General features: G+C 35.1%; 1 pseudogene; it reads right to left on the minus strand.

Moving 5' to 3' along the window:
* Nucleotides 1–12,167: 12,167 nt before the first annotated feature.
* Nucleotides 12,168–12,778, minus strand: LOC112615213 (annotated as a pseudogene).
* Between the last annotated feature and the right edge of the window lie 3,105 nt (nt 12,779–15,883).

The raw sequence follows: 15,883 nt of genomic DNA on the forward strand, positions 1-15,883 counted from the left end.
TTTTGTTTGTTTGTTTCCTCAACACAGCTATTTTGAATTTCCTGTCTGAAAGGTTACATATCTGTCTCCAGGATTGGTCCCTGGTGCCTTATTTAGTTCATTTGGTGAGGTAATGTTTTGCTGTATAGTGTTGATGCTAGTAAGTGTTTTTTCTGTGTCTAGGCATTAAAGAGTTAGATATTTATTGTAGTGTTTACTGTCTAGGCTTGTTTTTACCTGCCCTTCCTGGGAAGGCTTTCCAGGTATTTGAAAGGACTTGGGTGTTGTGTTCCATGCTGTATCTGCTTTAGGATGTACCCCAATCAAGTAACACTGTGGTTCTTGCAGACTTCTAGAAGTACTGCCTTGATGGTCTTTGACAAGATCCAGGTATGTTCTCTAGATCACCAGACAAAGCCTCTTGTTCTCTTTGCTTAATTTCTCCCAAAATACAGTCTCACTGTTCTGAGCCACTTAACACTGGGTATGGAGTGACATAAGCACCCCTATGGCTTAGCATAACCACCACTATGATTATGCTAAGTCAGAGATTAAGCCAGCACAGTGCTGGGTCTTCTCCAAGGTTTGCTGTAATTACTCCCTGGCTACTGCCTATGTTTTCTCAAGTCCCTGGGACTCTACAATCAGCAGTGGCAAAACCAGCCAGGCCTGTGTCCTTCCCTTCAGAATGATGAGTTCTCCAGGCCCTGAGTGGGTTCAGATGTGCCATCCAGAGTCAGGGTCTAGAGTCAAAAACCTTAGAAGTCTACCGGGTGTTCTATTATATTGTGGTTGAGCTGACATTCAAACCACAAGACATAGTTCTTCCCACTCTTCCCTCCCTTTTCCGAAGACAGAGGAAACTTACTCAGTACCCACCTCCACCCTAGCCATGAGGTATACTGCCAGACTACGACCATTGTTCCCTTAAGGCCCAAGGTGTCTTATATCAGCTTTTAATGAATGTTGCCTTGCCTGAGACTCACCCTTCAGGGCAGTGGGCTCCCCTCTAGTCCCAGGGGAGGTCCAGAAATGCCATCTAAGAGTCAAATCCTAGATTCAGGGACCCCAACAACCCACTTGGGGATCTACCCCACTGTGGCCATGCTAGTTATTTATTTTTGGTTATTATGAAGGTGTTTTATCTATGTAGACAGTTGCTAATTTGGTGTCTTTCTGGCGGAGACAATCAGTGGAGCTTTCTACTCCGCCATCTTGCTCCACATTCACATCCCCATAGTGTTTCTGATAAAAAAAACCAAACAGTATTTTAAATAATGTCAGATTCACATTGATATGTAGTAGAGAGCAGGCTTCATGCAATTTGAAGTGAACAACAAAAAGTTTATCTTCCATTTACTCCTCACAGTTTTCTTGAAATTGTCATACAATCTGTTTGGGACAAAACAGTGTAAGTTCTTGTCAAAATGTAAACCATATCAAGTATGGAAAATATTAAAAACAATTACCAAAAATTAAATTAGTTTGAATCCTTGCATGTGTCTTGTTTTTTAAAATGTGACAGGAAGTAAATCTGTATTGACAGGAGAAGTGTAATCAAGAAAATCCCATATCCTGGCTCAACAGTTGCAAGTTAGGTCTCTGCCGACAAGGAAAAGATTTTAAAAAGTAGATCAGAGGAAACGCTTTCCTACTTAACAGTCTTGTCTAAGGTTAATCTTAAACGTACATGTTTTAAAAATAAGGTATACATTCAGTAATTCCCAGGTCTACCAGGTGATCTATGACATAAGCAGAAAGAACAAAGGCCAAAATATTCCAGGAAATAAATGTGTTCTCTGTCAGAATAAAAGGCTGAAAATGAGAAGTGACAACAAAAGTAAGATGGGAATTTCCTAACTGATCATAAATCTAACCTTAACTCAAATGAACACAACTTGAATTTTTAGCATGTGTTCGTTATTTTTGCAGGTCATTTTGCAGTTACTGTTAATGCATCTTGAGTTGTCATTTAAATTGAACTTGCTGTTCTCTTAGTGGAGACAATATTTCTGTCTATGGTTCTTGAGAGTTACTAAGCACTCTATTTTTCTTTACTGTGACTAAAGGAACATAATATAACATTAATAATTTCAACCATTTGTAAGTGTACAGCTCTGTGGCATTAAATTCATTCACATTGCTGTGCAATCATCATCACCATCCATCTTCAAAATGTTTTCGTCTTCCCCAAACTGAATCTCTGTACCATTAAACAATAACTCCCCATTTCCTTCTCTCCTTAGCCTCTGGAAACAACCATTCCACTTTATGTCTCTATGAATTTGATGCTTCTAGGTACCAGATATAAATGGAATAATAAAATATCTGTATTTTTGTGACTGGCTTATTTCATTTAACTCAATGTCATCAATATTAATTCATGTTGTAGCATGCATCAGAAATTCATCCTCTTTCAGGGCTAAATAATATTCCATTGTGTGTATATCCTGCATTTTGTTTATTCATTTATTAGTTGAAGGACACTTGGGTTGTTTCCACCTTTTGGTTATTGTCAATAATGATGCTATGAATATGACTGTGCAAACATCTCTTTGGTTTCTCACTTTTAAGTATTTTGGCTCTATATCTAGAATTGAAATTGTTGCATTATATGCTTATTCTGTGTTTAATTGATGAACCACCACAGTTTTCCACGATGGTTGTATTGTTTTACATTTCCACCAGCAATGCATAAAGTTCCAGTTTCTTTACATTCTCACCAACACTTGTTATTTTGTCATTTTCTTTGTTTAATAGTAGCCACCATAATGAGTACGAGTTACTATTTCAGAGTGGTTTTGACTTGCATTTTCCTAGTGACTAGTGATGGTAAGCATCTTTCATGTGTTTATTGGACATATGTATATCTTCGTTGGATAAATGTTTACTCAAATATTTTGCCTATTTTAAAATTAGGCTATTTGCTATTTTGCTGCTGAGTTGAAGGAGTTTCTTATATATTCTGAATATTAATCCTTTATCAGGTATTTGATTTACAGTGTTTTTCGTTCTGTTGGTCATATTTTTACTCTTGATACTGTCCTTTGATGCACCAAAGTTTTTAATTTTGATAAAGTCCAATTCATTTATTTATTTATTTATTTTGAGACAGAGTCTTGCTCTGTCACCCTGGTTGGAGTGCAGTGGTGTTATCACAGCTCATTGCAACCTCAACCTCCTGGAATCAAGGGATCCTCCCACCTCAGCTTCCTGAGTAGCTGGGACCACAGGTGCGTGCCACCACAACCAGCTAATTTTTAAATTATTTGTAGAGATGAGTTATCATGTTGCCCAGGCTGGTCTCAAACTCCTTGGCTCAAGTGAGGAGTTGCACCTCAGCCTCCTATAGTGCTAGGATTACAGATGTGAGCCATGGTGCTCAACCCAATTTATCTATTTTTTTCTTTTGTTGCCTATGTTTTTGGTGCCATATATAATAAATCATTGCCAACTCTGATGTCATAAAGCTTTTTTTCCTATGTTTTCTTCTAACAGTTTTATGATTTTATAGATCAAGTTCTTTGATTCATTTTGAGCTAATTTTTGTGTATGGCTAACCTCTCATGCACTTTAATTGAAAAAGTTACTTTGGAATATTCTAATGCTCAAACTCTATGTACTGGACCTTGCCCTCAGCACATTATGTATTTGATCTCTAATCCTAGAAATTACCTAGCTATGCAAATAGTATATATCTCCATTTTGGAAAAAAAGATAAAAATAAGTGCAGAAAGGGTAGATAGCTTACTCAAGGTTGGAAACTTATTAAGTGGAAGAACCAGAATTCAAAGCCATTTCTGTTTAACTTATGAGGCCATGCATTGAAGCTCTGTGCAATACTGGTAATATATACACCTAAGTTTTCTTTCTGGCTTTTCACCAGCAATTTACTAGTATGGTAGGCTATTTCTCGAGATAAATATACATTTTGGGCTTCCCTCCACTCCATTTCAATCAGGAGACCAGATTTTTTGCAATGTAGAGAGCAGACTCCTTTGTAAAAGCCTAAACACAAAAAATAAATAATCTCCTTGTCCCCGAGGGACAGCTGAAAGAGAAAAGTGACACATAAGGTCAAATAGGGGAGAAGAAAAATTCCCAGAGACTAGAATCAGAATGGGGGTTCAGCAGGTATCCATGGAACCTATGTACAAAATGGTGACAACACCCTCAGGAGATCATAGCAACTCACATGAGTTGGATGTGTTGAGGCTCAATAACTGTTACCACAAAATATGGCACTTTGACATGTTAAACTGAAGAAAAAGCCTCAGGATCTTTCTGACCTTCCCTCTGTTCCCCAATACTCTGTCTCTCTCAAAGCACAGCGTGACGTTTTTCTCTGAAGTTCCTTTATCTGCCTAATGTCTGCACCTGCTATAAAAGAAAAATAATCTGTCAACACATTCAGACAGACTTTTGTGACAAACTGTTGTGTGTTCTGCAGGTTCAACAGACTTTGTCCCAGGCCACTGTATTTACTTCAAGCCCATTACATTTTCCCTGAAATCATTTACTACCACCTAAAATCAACCACACTTTCCTATTTCCCTTTCCCCCAAGAAGTAGGGTGTATACGCCTCTATACCTCATGGGGATATTTGGTAATCACACTGTGATTTGCCCCTGTGCATGCTAGTAAGTTTGTATGCAATTATTCCTATTAATCTACCTTTTGTCAGTTGATTTTTTCAGTAAACTTTCAGAGGGCAAATGGGAAGTTTTCCCTTGGCTCCTACAGATGCACGGTACAACTAGAGAAGCTGGAACCTAGGACCAGAACCTCTCCCATATTCCTTTGTCACAAGTGTGGCTTGTGGCAACACAAGTCCAATTGATAAAGTCTAAGACCTGCAAGGAACATGAAACTAGCACCATGAACAGTAATCTCTAGAAATCAATATGAATAAACAGTTTCAAATCTGATGCTTAACACACCAAAGATTGTAAATACCTGTAATGCCAGCTATGGACACTTAATATCTGCAAGCCTCAGGATTCTCATATTTAAATTGGAAATAATATCTATCTCATAGGAAATTGGTGAAGATAAAATCTAATGATAAGTATAAAACACACAGTACGGCATACCTAAGTGGGTACCCAATAACATCTACTCTCTTGCTTTTCATCACCCACCGTAGCTCCACTGTTTTCTAATGTTTGGGCACATTTATTTGCTAGAAATACAGAAAAATACTCTTGCGTTTTTCAGTGTCCCCAGTCTAAGAAGCTATGCAATTCATTCCTTTTAGAATTGAGTCCAGGAGAGAAAATTTGTTCCTAGAATGCAGCCATGTTTCCTTTGATCAGACAATGAATATTATCTAACTGCTCACGGTTTTTTTTGTGTTTGTCAAGAAATTCACTGAAGCTTACTGTTTACTCACAGTAATTGTATTCACTTAAGAAACTGTTTGAAACTTGTGCTACCCTTTCCTCCATACTTACTACATGTATTTTCTTTCATTTTAGAAATTATATTGAACCAAGATATGTTTTATTGTTAGTTTCCTTAAGTCATTTTTGGGAATAATGAAACTATAGATATAGTAACACCAATAATAGTATTTGTGACAGTATTTGAAATAAGAAAAGTGAAATGGAAATTTGGAATAATTAGATGAGTAGAATGATTGCTGCTAAAAAAAAAAGCAACACACAAGACAGACAACTTTAGTCTTCCAAAGTTTGATCTACAATTACCGCCTATTGTATTTATATTAATAAAGTAATTGGTTTTAATATGTCTGGTTATCATACTCCAGTTTCTATTATACTTTGTTCTTAATTTGAAGTATTTAATAGCAATTAACTTTTAGAGAACAAGAGGAAGTAAGATTGTATGACTAGAATATAAAGACGAAGTAGAATACATTTAGAGAATAAAAGGAAGTAGAGTTGTGTAATTAGAATATAAAGCTATTACAATTGGCTTTTGTCCCTGGTTTGCTTAATAACTTTTGTAAAATCAAACCATTTTAGAGAGTGCTGGCACTTTATTTTTGTAGATCAACTAATTCAGCCTCTTATTTTGCAGTTGATAGACCCAAAGCTCAAGAAAGGTAAATGTCTTGCAACAGACCACATAGTCAGTTAGTGATGAAACCATGAGTAAATCAAAGATTTGGAAGAAATCCATAAAGATCATTATCTATCCCCATACAAAATATGGATTGTCAGTACCTCTCTAGTAACTGTTGAACGTTTGAAAACATGACATATTTTCTTGAATTTTTCAAATTAATTCACATGAAGCATATTCGCCCCATCCAATTCCACAAATCAGGAAAATTGGGGTAATCCTTGAAACATTTACTCTGTATCAAATCCATCACCAAATTCAGCTATTTTTTACCTTTTGAATTCATCCACTTTTTTTCAATCTCCGCTGCCAACACTCTAGTCCAAGTCACCACCATCTCTTTTCTGAAATACTACAATATCCTTCTAATTGGTCTATCTACATCCATCTTACCTCCCCACAATGCAGTTGGTTAGAATGCTTTTTTTCCCCAAAATATAGTTAGGGAAACACACACACACGCACACACACACTTAAAACCTTCAGCAGTTTTCTATTTCTATCATGATAAAGACAAAAATATTAACATTGTGTGAAAGGCCCTGTAATTTTAACACTTTAACTGCATTTCTACCTTGATTTTGCTCTTCTCTATAGCTAGTTGGGTTTTTCTTAGGTACTCAGATTTACCATCCTTTCTTTTTCCCCTGTGGTATTTGCATTTTTTTTTCCCTCTGTTTGGATCTCTCTTCCCTCTTTATCTATCTATTTGGCTTCTACACTTCCTTCAGAGATACAATGTCCCTATGATCTGATAGTATGATACTAGGCCCTTTTCCCACATAGTGTTTATCCCAGCTTTACATTTATTTGGGACTGTAATTTGTGATTACATTTATTTTGTCCATGTATTTTTGCCTCTATATCTAGATCTTACGTTACATGTTGATACGAATCTTTTGTAGTTTACTTCAACATTTTGTCTCAGGCATAAAGGCAAAATATAGTGCCCAATACATGATAAGAACTGAAGATCTATTCAATGGGTGGATATAAGAATGGATTCAGAGACAAACTAATATGCTATAAATATGCTAAGTGTTAATAATACATATCATGTATTGAAATTACCAGGCACTATGTTAAATAAGTTATTTACTCATTATAGAAACCCCAGTAGATAAGCACTGTTATTACTCTTATTTCTCAGATAATGCAACTAAAATTCAGAATGGTAAGATAATTATCCAAAGTTACACAAGTAATAAGCAATAGAACCAGGATTAAAATCCAGATGATGTGACTTTTAACCACTACACTATACTGTCTCCAACAACAAAATATAAAAGTGAATAACATATATTCTCTGTCAATAGTCTGTTGCTAAATTATTTTATAGCTCTTCCTTGAATGACAGCAGACATGATGAGTTGTTAAATCAGAAAAAAAATAGGTTTTATATGGATATGTAAATGGTTGATAATGGATTTGAAGTTTCTAACAGTATGATTCTTGTGGTAAAATGAAAGCCAAAAGAATAAATCTCTCATGACAGAGTATCAGACAATAATACATGACAGTATATCAGAGTGCTAGCTGAAAGCAGTCGATTAACTCAAATTAAATTATTTGAAGGGAGTTTAGTAAATGGGCTATTACCAAGTAGCAAGCGTGTAGTAGCAAAACCACAATGAATAATGCAAGAATCTGGGGTTAGTAACATGGGAGTGGGAGTGACAGAGTAGGTTACTTCCTTAGAACTGAATGGGCAAGGGGAAGAAATGGTTAATGGAAATAGGAGGAAGAATAGGATCTGTGTGGGAACAGCATCCTGATAGAAGCTATGACCTTTAGTCAAAGGACATAGCCAGCCCAGGAAGTCTGCAGGGAGAAGACCAAGAGAATATATATGCTCTCCTCATTCTCCCCACTCCTACTGATCTCCTACCAGCACTCCCCATTAATCAAAACCAATCCAAAGCCAGAGGATATGGAGGTACTTTTATATGATCCATATAAGTCAGTCCCTAGAACATAGAGCAGGGTGAAGCATGGATATAAAAGATATATGGGTGATATCCAATACAGATAAAGATGGAGACCCTTTTAAAAATGTCCATAGCATCTAAGTCACATAATTTTTTTTTTCTTCCAATGTAGGGCCAGCTGTGCTTCTCAGTAGTGCTAGTGGGGACAAGGAAATGAAAAAGGAGACCATGGCTTGGAATTTAGCTTTCCTGTGTTCCAATAAACACCTCTTTAACGTTCCAAACTTTCTAAGTCCTTTAAGACTCACCCCATGTTGCACATAATTGAATTCTTAAAAGACAAATGGAGCCTTACACTTCTCACCAAAAAGGGTGTTATTGAAATTCAAGGCATTGGGCAAGCATTATTAAAATAATTCCTCTGGCCTCCATTACATTTCTGACCCAAGTTGCATTGAATATAGAGAGGTAAAACTAGTTGTTCTGCCTGGTTACCATTATATTTGGTATGCTGTGGAATAGTTCGGACAGTAGATAACATTTTAAAAATGCATGTTAATACATTAAAAAACTTTCAACTGCCAACTCTTTGTCACACACCAAACCTGATTATTTACCTGGTGAACACAGTAAAACTCTTTGTGTGTAAATTAAATTGTCTTATGCTTTTTGATGCTTGGCTTGATCACTCTGTGTTACGGGTGTCAACTTCAATACCTGGAATATAAGAAAAGGTATTATCAAATATTAATGAAAGTTGCACACCTTAAATCTGTAATGTCCAAATGAATATATACTCAAGGCTTTTAGTGTGCCAGAATCTGAAACATTTCATCTTGATTAGTTCTCAATTTCTTCTGCTAAATTTTATATTGCTGAAATGAATAATGGCAATAATCGTGTGATCAAGCAGGAAAACTAATAATGACTTTTAAATATATCATTTTGGAATGGTTGGCTGAGAAAATATGAGGATATAAGACAAAAGATATAAAGATATAATAGAGGATCAGAGGAAATAAAACAAAACTTCAGAAATAATTTCAAATGAGGGCACTTTTCGAAAAAGAATCTCAAAACACTAAAGACTTTCCAATCATTCAAACTTAAATTAGTTAAGGTTGATGTAACCTATAAAATTAATTATATCCAATTTTACTTTGTCGAGAATCTGACCCTCTACTTACATTTAAAACAAATTATTGAGAGAACTAACATTTTAGAACCAAAAGATCTGATGTTTTGCTCATTAATTGTCTACAAAAAAGATTTATATCGTTTATTTTGTCTACTTTTTAAGAATCTAACAGCAGTGGGTGGAAGAGCAAAACTGAATAACATAGGCTTGAACTGTGCAGGTCCATTTATACATTAATTTTCTTCCACCTCTACCACCCTGAGACCAGCAGGACCAACCATTTCTCTTCTGCCTCCTCCTCAGCCTACTCAAGGTGAAGGCAATGAGGATGAAGACCTCTATGATGATCTACTTCCACTTAATGAATAGTAAATATAGTTCTCTTTCTTATGATTTTCTATTTTTTTTAAGGTAAGGCTTTATTTTTCTCTTCAATTTAAGGTAGAAAAACTACATTATAATCTAGATCACTTTCTTTTGCAAGATTCCAAATCTCAAGAATCTTCTACTTTATACTTTTTTTACATTTTTCACATTTTCTGAAATACATACATATCAATTAGGATTAAGTGGTTCTATTACAAAGTCATTTAAACAAGAGAGAACTTTATTTCTCTCTCATGTAAAAGAAGACCAGAGATAGGCAGTGGCAATCCCTTCTCTGTCTGAACAGCAGCAGTAGTTACAGGTTTGGAGTGATGTTCATGCTCACAAGACCCAATAAGCCTATGGAACCCAGCTTTTCACCAGGCTCACTTAATTTTGCAGAATACCAATAAGAAACAGCACAACAGCATGGTAGCCTGAGGTTGTTTCAGCAGGAGTCTTTACTCCACCTTTCCAAGCGTCAGCTCAGGTATTAAGTAACCCAGATCATCTGGGTTGGTGCAGAGACCACCTGGTTTAGAAGCTTCATGCTGTATAAGAACAGCTATCTCCTGAAACAACCAATGAGTTTAGCTTTTAGGGATCTTTGCAATAAGCAACATCATATTTAAGGAATTTAAGGAATTCCAAAGTCCATGTTTTCCAATAGGCATTTATAGTACTTGTCACAGTCTTCCTGGTCCAGATACAGTTTACCAATAAAGGGTCATTTTCAATCATAAACGATATTGGCTGGTATCACAGCTGACATTTCATTATTATTTTGCCTAGTAGGAGTCTAGAGAAATAGTGCTGAAAGGTAAACTCAAGGTCATTTTGACCAGGGAGAAAGTGAAAGGGTTTGTTAACCCTGTACTAATCGCAGTCCAGGGCAGTCTCACAGCATCAGGACCCAATCTTCCATCTTGTTGCTCTGCCACTCATGGCTTCTGTTTCCAAGGTTTCTTTAAAGCCCAAGAATCCTGCTGGAGCTCTAGCCACCATATTCTTGTTCCATAAGGAACAAAGAGAATGTGTAGAAAACTTCTCAAAAGCATCACTCAACACTTCTAAGTCCATGCCAGTGGCCAGAACTTAGTCGTATTACGGTCACAGGTGCCTGCAAGAGAAGTCAGGTATATTGCTGACCTGAATAAATTCACAGATTCTGTGACAAAGAGATAAAGGAAGAACAGATATTGGGTCGAGCAATTAGAAATCTCTCCTACACATACATATGGTGGGAAAAAATGAGCTTTTTATTAAAAAGCTGGGACTAAAAAAGTCATAAAAATTGAGAAGATACACGTGCTTATGATTTGAAAATGCTTTTCATCAAGGTAAGTTGTTTTCCAATTAAATAGTAAAACTTTTCAAATAAGAAATTATCATCCTAGAACATTAGTTCTGTAACCTGCAAGAACAGTTATATCACCATCAATTATGAGATGTAATTAATACGACATGCATTTTAACTTATTAGTTCTAGGTTAAACTGTATGAAATTGCTGGGTTTTGTAGTCAGAAACAATTGCATATTGGAAATTTCATAAACCTAATCTATTACAAGGCATCGCATTTTGTGACTAATTTACTTAAAAATACAAATTAGTACAGATTTAGGTTGCTGCCATAATAAAATAACTAATACAGTTTAGTTTCAATAATCTTCATTAAGTGGGAAAGGAGTGAAATCACAACTGACATATTGGGAATTGTACCTTTATCCTTAAGCACTTCAAAATTATTTTTTTGTTCCTAGATAAGATGCTTATTGTGGTAGACTGAAAAATGGCACCCTAAATATTTCCGTGCCCTAATCCCTGGTTTTATGCCTGCATATGTTAAGTTAAATGCCAAAGAGACTTTGTAGATGGAATTAAGGCTACAGATCTTAAAATAGGGAGATTATCTGAGTGGGCCCAATGTAATCAAAAGGACCTTTAAAAGTGGAAGTGGAAGGCAGAAAGGTAGGTCAGAGAGATGGATGATGGATGAAGCATCAGGAAAGATTCAAAATGGGAGAGAGACTTGACCTGCTATTGCTGGCTCTGAAAACAAGGGGGCCATCAGCCAAGAAATGTGGACAACCTCTGGAATCTAGAAATGGCCCTCAGGTGACAGACAGCAAGGAAGTAGGACTTGATCCTTCAACTGCAAAGAATTGAATTCTTCCAACAACTGATAAGAAAGAAAATGGATTCATCCTTCTACCCCCACCGCCAGAGCCTCCAAAAAGGAAAACAGTCCTGACAACACTTTTATTTTAGCTCAGATGAGACTCAGGTCAGATTTTTGACATATGAAACTTTAAGACAATGTATTTGTGCTGTTTTAAGACACTGACTTTGTGGTAATTTGTAACAGTTACAACAGAAAATACATACATTTACCTTAGTAAAACCTCAAATTTAAAGGAGTTATCAAAGAAGGGTCCCTAATGTCATTTAAACTATATTTTTAAAAGTTCAATTCATGTCTGATCCTGAATGATTCTGGTATATTAAGTTGTGCTATAACTGGAAATGTGTGTTTAGCCAACAAAAATGACAAAATAGTAACAATTGAAAGCTACAAAGCCTATTATTTTTACATAAAAACTTCAAAAATATCATGACTAGTTATTGTGTGAACCATTTTATCTAGGAGTGGTTTGTAAGGCAGCATTTTAAGTTTCCATAAAAACAGAACCTTCTGTTTTAGAAGAGATATCAATAACGTAACCAGAAACCTCTATTTCCAAGTGCAGTGGTTTCTCCTGTTCATAAGTCAGGTTTGAACTATCTTCCGTTTGAATCTCTTGCTCTTCCACCTCCAAAAGTTTGTCTGGAGTTGAAGCTACCTACTTCTTCATCTTCATTTTTATGTAGAAGGCTACAAATCATTTTGGGTCTATAGGAGAAATCATTTTCCTGATTATCAGCTATTCCACCCCACCTATGTTTTCTTCTCCTTCCTTCTTGTCTGTCAGAAGAGTTATCATGCTGAGCTGCTTCATTGTATGGCATTTATATTTTAGCACTGTTTTATTATTGCCTTCTGCATCTACATTTTCAACATTTTCTTGAAATATAGCATAGGTCTGAAGAGGGTCTTTGTACTCTCCAGCAAAGAGATAGCTGTCCACTTGCAGAATGGGCCTCTCATTGCAAATTCTCCAAATCTTGCATTTATTTTCACATTTTTAGAAAATCCTGACAATTCTACTGGAATCAACATCTCTGCCTTCAATTCCTCATCTTCTCCATTCTCTGGACTCCACTTCTTGACTGCCATCATGGTCCCACACCTCCTCAGTGCCTCCCCAGTCACTAGCCACCCCAACCCAGAGCTACCATCTTAAGCCCCTTATGATCTTCTTCACATTTTCCTCTCACTAGCTTACTTTAAGAATAACAGTATGTAACTCATATAACATATAAAATATATATTAATTAGCTGTTTATGTTATTTCTAAGGCTGCTGGTCAATAATACACTATTAGTAGTTCAGTTTTTATGGAGTCAAAAGTTGTACACACATTTTCGAGTGCGTGAGGGTCATATATATGTGTTGCAGGTTTAATTAAATTAAACTTTAATAATATTCAGTTAGTCAATGAATGGTAGTGAGTTTTGTTCTGTGTTATTCCTGTGGAGACTGTGGAGGTAAAGCTGACTCATATTCTAAGAACCCTAGTATCTGTGGGAACTAGGTCTTGGGTTTCTATTTCATTATTCTGATGCAAGCTACTTAAATTCTTAATTTTTGAAGGAAAACAAGTAATCTAGTCACATCTGTGTGAGGCAGTTGTTACAATTACTGACTGGTAAAGTAGATCAAATCTGAACACTTATGCTACTCACTTCGTTTATTTGTGCTCAAAGAGAATAGCTTTATAACATGTACAAAATAGTAGCCCTCAAAAATAGATATTTGGCATATATAATATATATATGTGCTTTGGCATATATAACATATATAGTGTTTATATATATTATAATATATATATAATATATTTATATATTATTTATTTATATATTATTTATTATTTATATAATATATAACATATAATATATATAATATAAATATAATATATATATATTTGGCATATATAACATATGTAGTGCTTTCAACTACTATCACAACTTCTCTTATGGGAGACATAAAATAAGCACCTAAGTATATTACTGGAAGAAAATTGCTTGAAAGAACAAGCTTACTCTTTTTAATTAATTGAATTTTTTAAATAGAACATTAAAAAGCAAGTTTTTGGCATACACAATAATTAGGGAACTACAAAAGTTTTTGTGAAATTCTAAAAGAACTTTTAAGAATAAATTTAAGAAAGTTTTCAATATCCTAAAAACCCTTTTCAATATATCTCTTGAAAGTAGCTTAATTTAAAAAAAATAGTTACAATACTGGATGAGTGAATACATATTCATTTTAAAGAAAAATAAAGCAAAAGAAAATGAACAACAAGAAAACTTACTTTTCCAAAAACTAGGGATACATGGGAGCTTCCTTAATCTAATAAAAGATGAGTGAGAGACTGAGGCAGCGATGTTTTATCTTACCACTACTACTCAATCTTGTAATGGAAGTCCAATCTAGATAAATAAGAGAAAAAAAAACTTGCAGGCATACAGATTAGCAAAGAAGAAATAGAACTTTCTTCATTCATAGACAACCTGACAGGGATGCTCCCTATTACCACTGTTATCTAACATGGTACTGGAAGTCTTAGATACAGTAGTCAGATAAGAAGATATAAAAGGCATTCAAATTGGAAAAGAAGAATTCAAATTATACTTGCTTGCAGATGATAGGATCTTATACTTGGAAAAACCTAAAGACTCCACAAGAAACCCTTTACAACTGATAAACAAAATCAGTGAAGTTACAGGATATAAAAATCAACATATAAAAGTCAGTAGCATTTCCATACGCCAACAGGGAGCAATGTGAAAAAAGTTTTAAAAAGTAATCTCATTTACAATTGCCACACACAAAATTAAATACACAGGAATTATCTTAACCAAAGTAGTAAAGATCACTATAATTATAACTATAAAACACAGATGAAAGTAATTGAATAAGACATGAATTGAAAAATCTTTCATGTTCTTGGATTGGAAGAATCAATATTGTTAACAATGTCCATATTACCCAAGGCAATCTGCAGATTCAGTGCAATCCCTATCAAAATACTAATGACATTCTTTACAGAAATAGAAAAAATAATCCCAAAACTTATATGGTACTACAAAAGATACAGAAGAGCCAAAGCTATCCTAAGCAAAAAGAACTAACCTGAAGGAATCACATTACCTGACTTCAAATTATATTACAGAGATACAGTAACCAGAACAGCATACTATTGGCATAAAAACAGACACACAGACAAATGAACAGAATAGAGAACCCAGAAGCAAATCCACACACATACAGAGAACTCATTTTTTGACAAACTTGCCAACAATATACACTGAGGAAAAGACAGTCTCTTCAATAAATGCTGCAAGAAAAACTGGATATCCATATGCGGAAGAATGAAACTAAGCCCCCGTCTGTAGCCATATATGAAAATCAAATAAAAATAGAATAAATACTTAAATCTAAGACCTCACACCATGAAAATACTACAATAAAACATTGTAGAAAAGCTTCAGGACATTGATCTGAGCAAAGATTTCTTGAGCAATATCCCACAAGCACAGGCAACCAAAGCAAAAATTGTAAAATAAGATCACATGATGTTAAAAAGCTTCTGCATAGCAAAGGATACAATCATCGAAGTAAAGAGGCAATCCACAGAATCGGAGAAAATATTTGCAAACTACTTATCTGAGAAAGAATTCATAACCAGAATATATAAAGAGGTCAAACAACTCTACAGAAAAAAAATTCAATAACCTGATTTAAAAATGGGCAAAATATCTGAGTAGACATTTCTTTAAAGATGTCATAAAACGGCAAACAGGCATATGAAAAGGTACTCAACATCATAGATCATCAGAGAAATGCACATCAAAAGTATAACGAGATATCGTCTCATCTCAATTAAAACGGCTTATATCCAAAACACTGGCCACAACAAATGCTGGAGATAATGTGGAGAAAAGGGAGCCCTCATACGCTGTTAGTGAGAATTGGTACAACCATTATGGAGAACAGTTTGGAGGTTCTTCAAAGAAGTAAAAATTGAGCTACCATATGATTCAGCAATTCCACTGCTTGATATATACCCCTGAAAAAGAAAATTAGTATATTGAATTGATATGTGCAGTCTCATGTTTGTTGAGACATTGTTCACAGTAACTAAGATTTGGAAGCAACCTAAGTGTCCATCAACAGATGAATGGATAAAGAACATGTACATAAACACAATGGAGTACTATT

This window comes from Theropithecus gelada, chromosome X, assembly GCF_003255815.1.
Source record: "Theropithecus gelada isolate Dixy chromosome X, Tgel_1.0, whole genome shotgun sequence".
Lineage (NCBI taxonomy): Eukaryota > Metazoa > Chordata > Mammalia > Primates > Cercopithecidae > Theropithecus > Theropithecus gelada.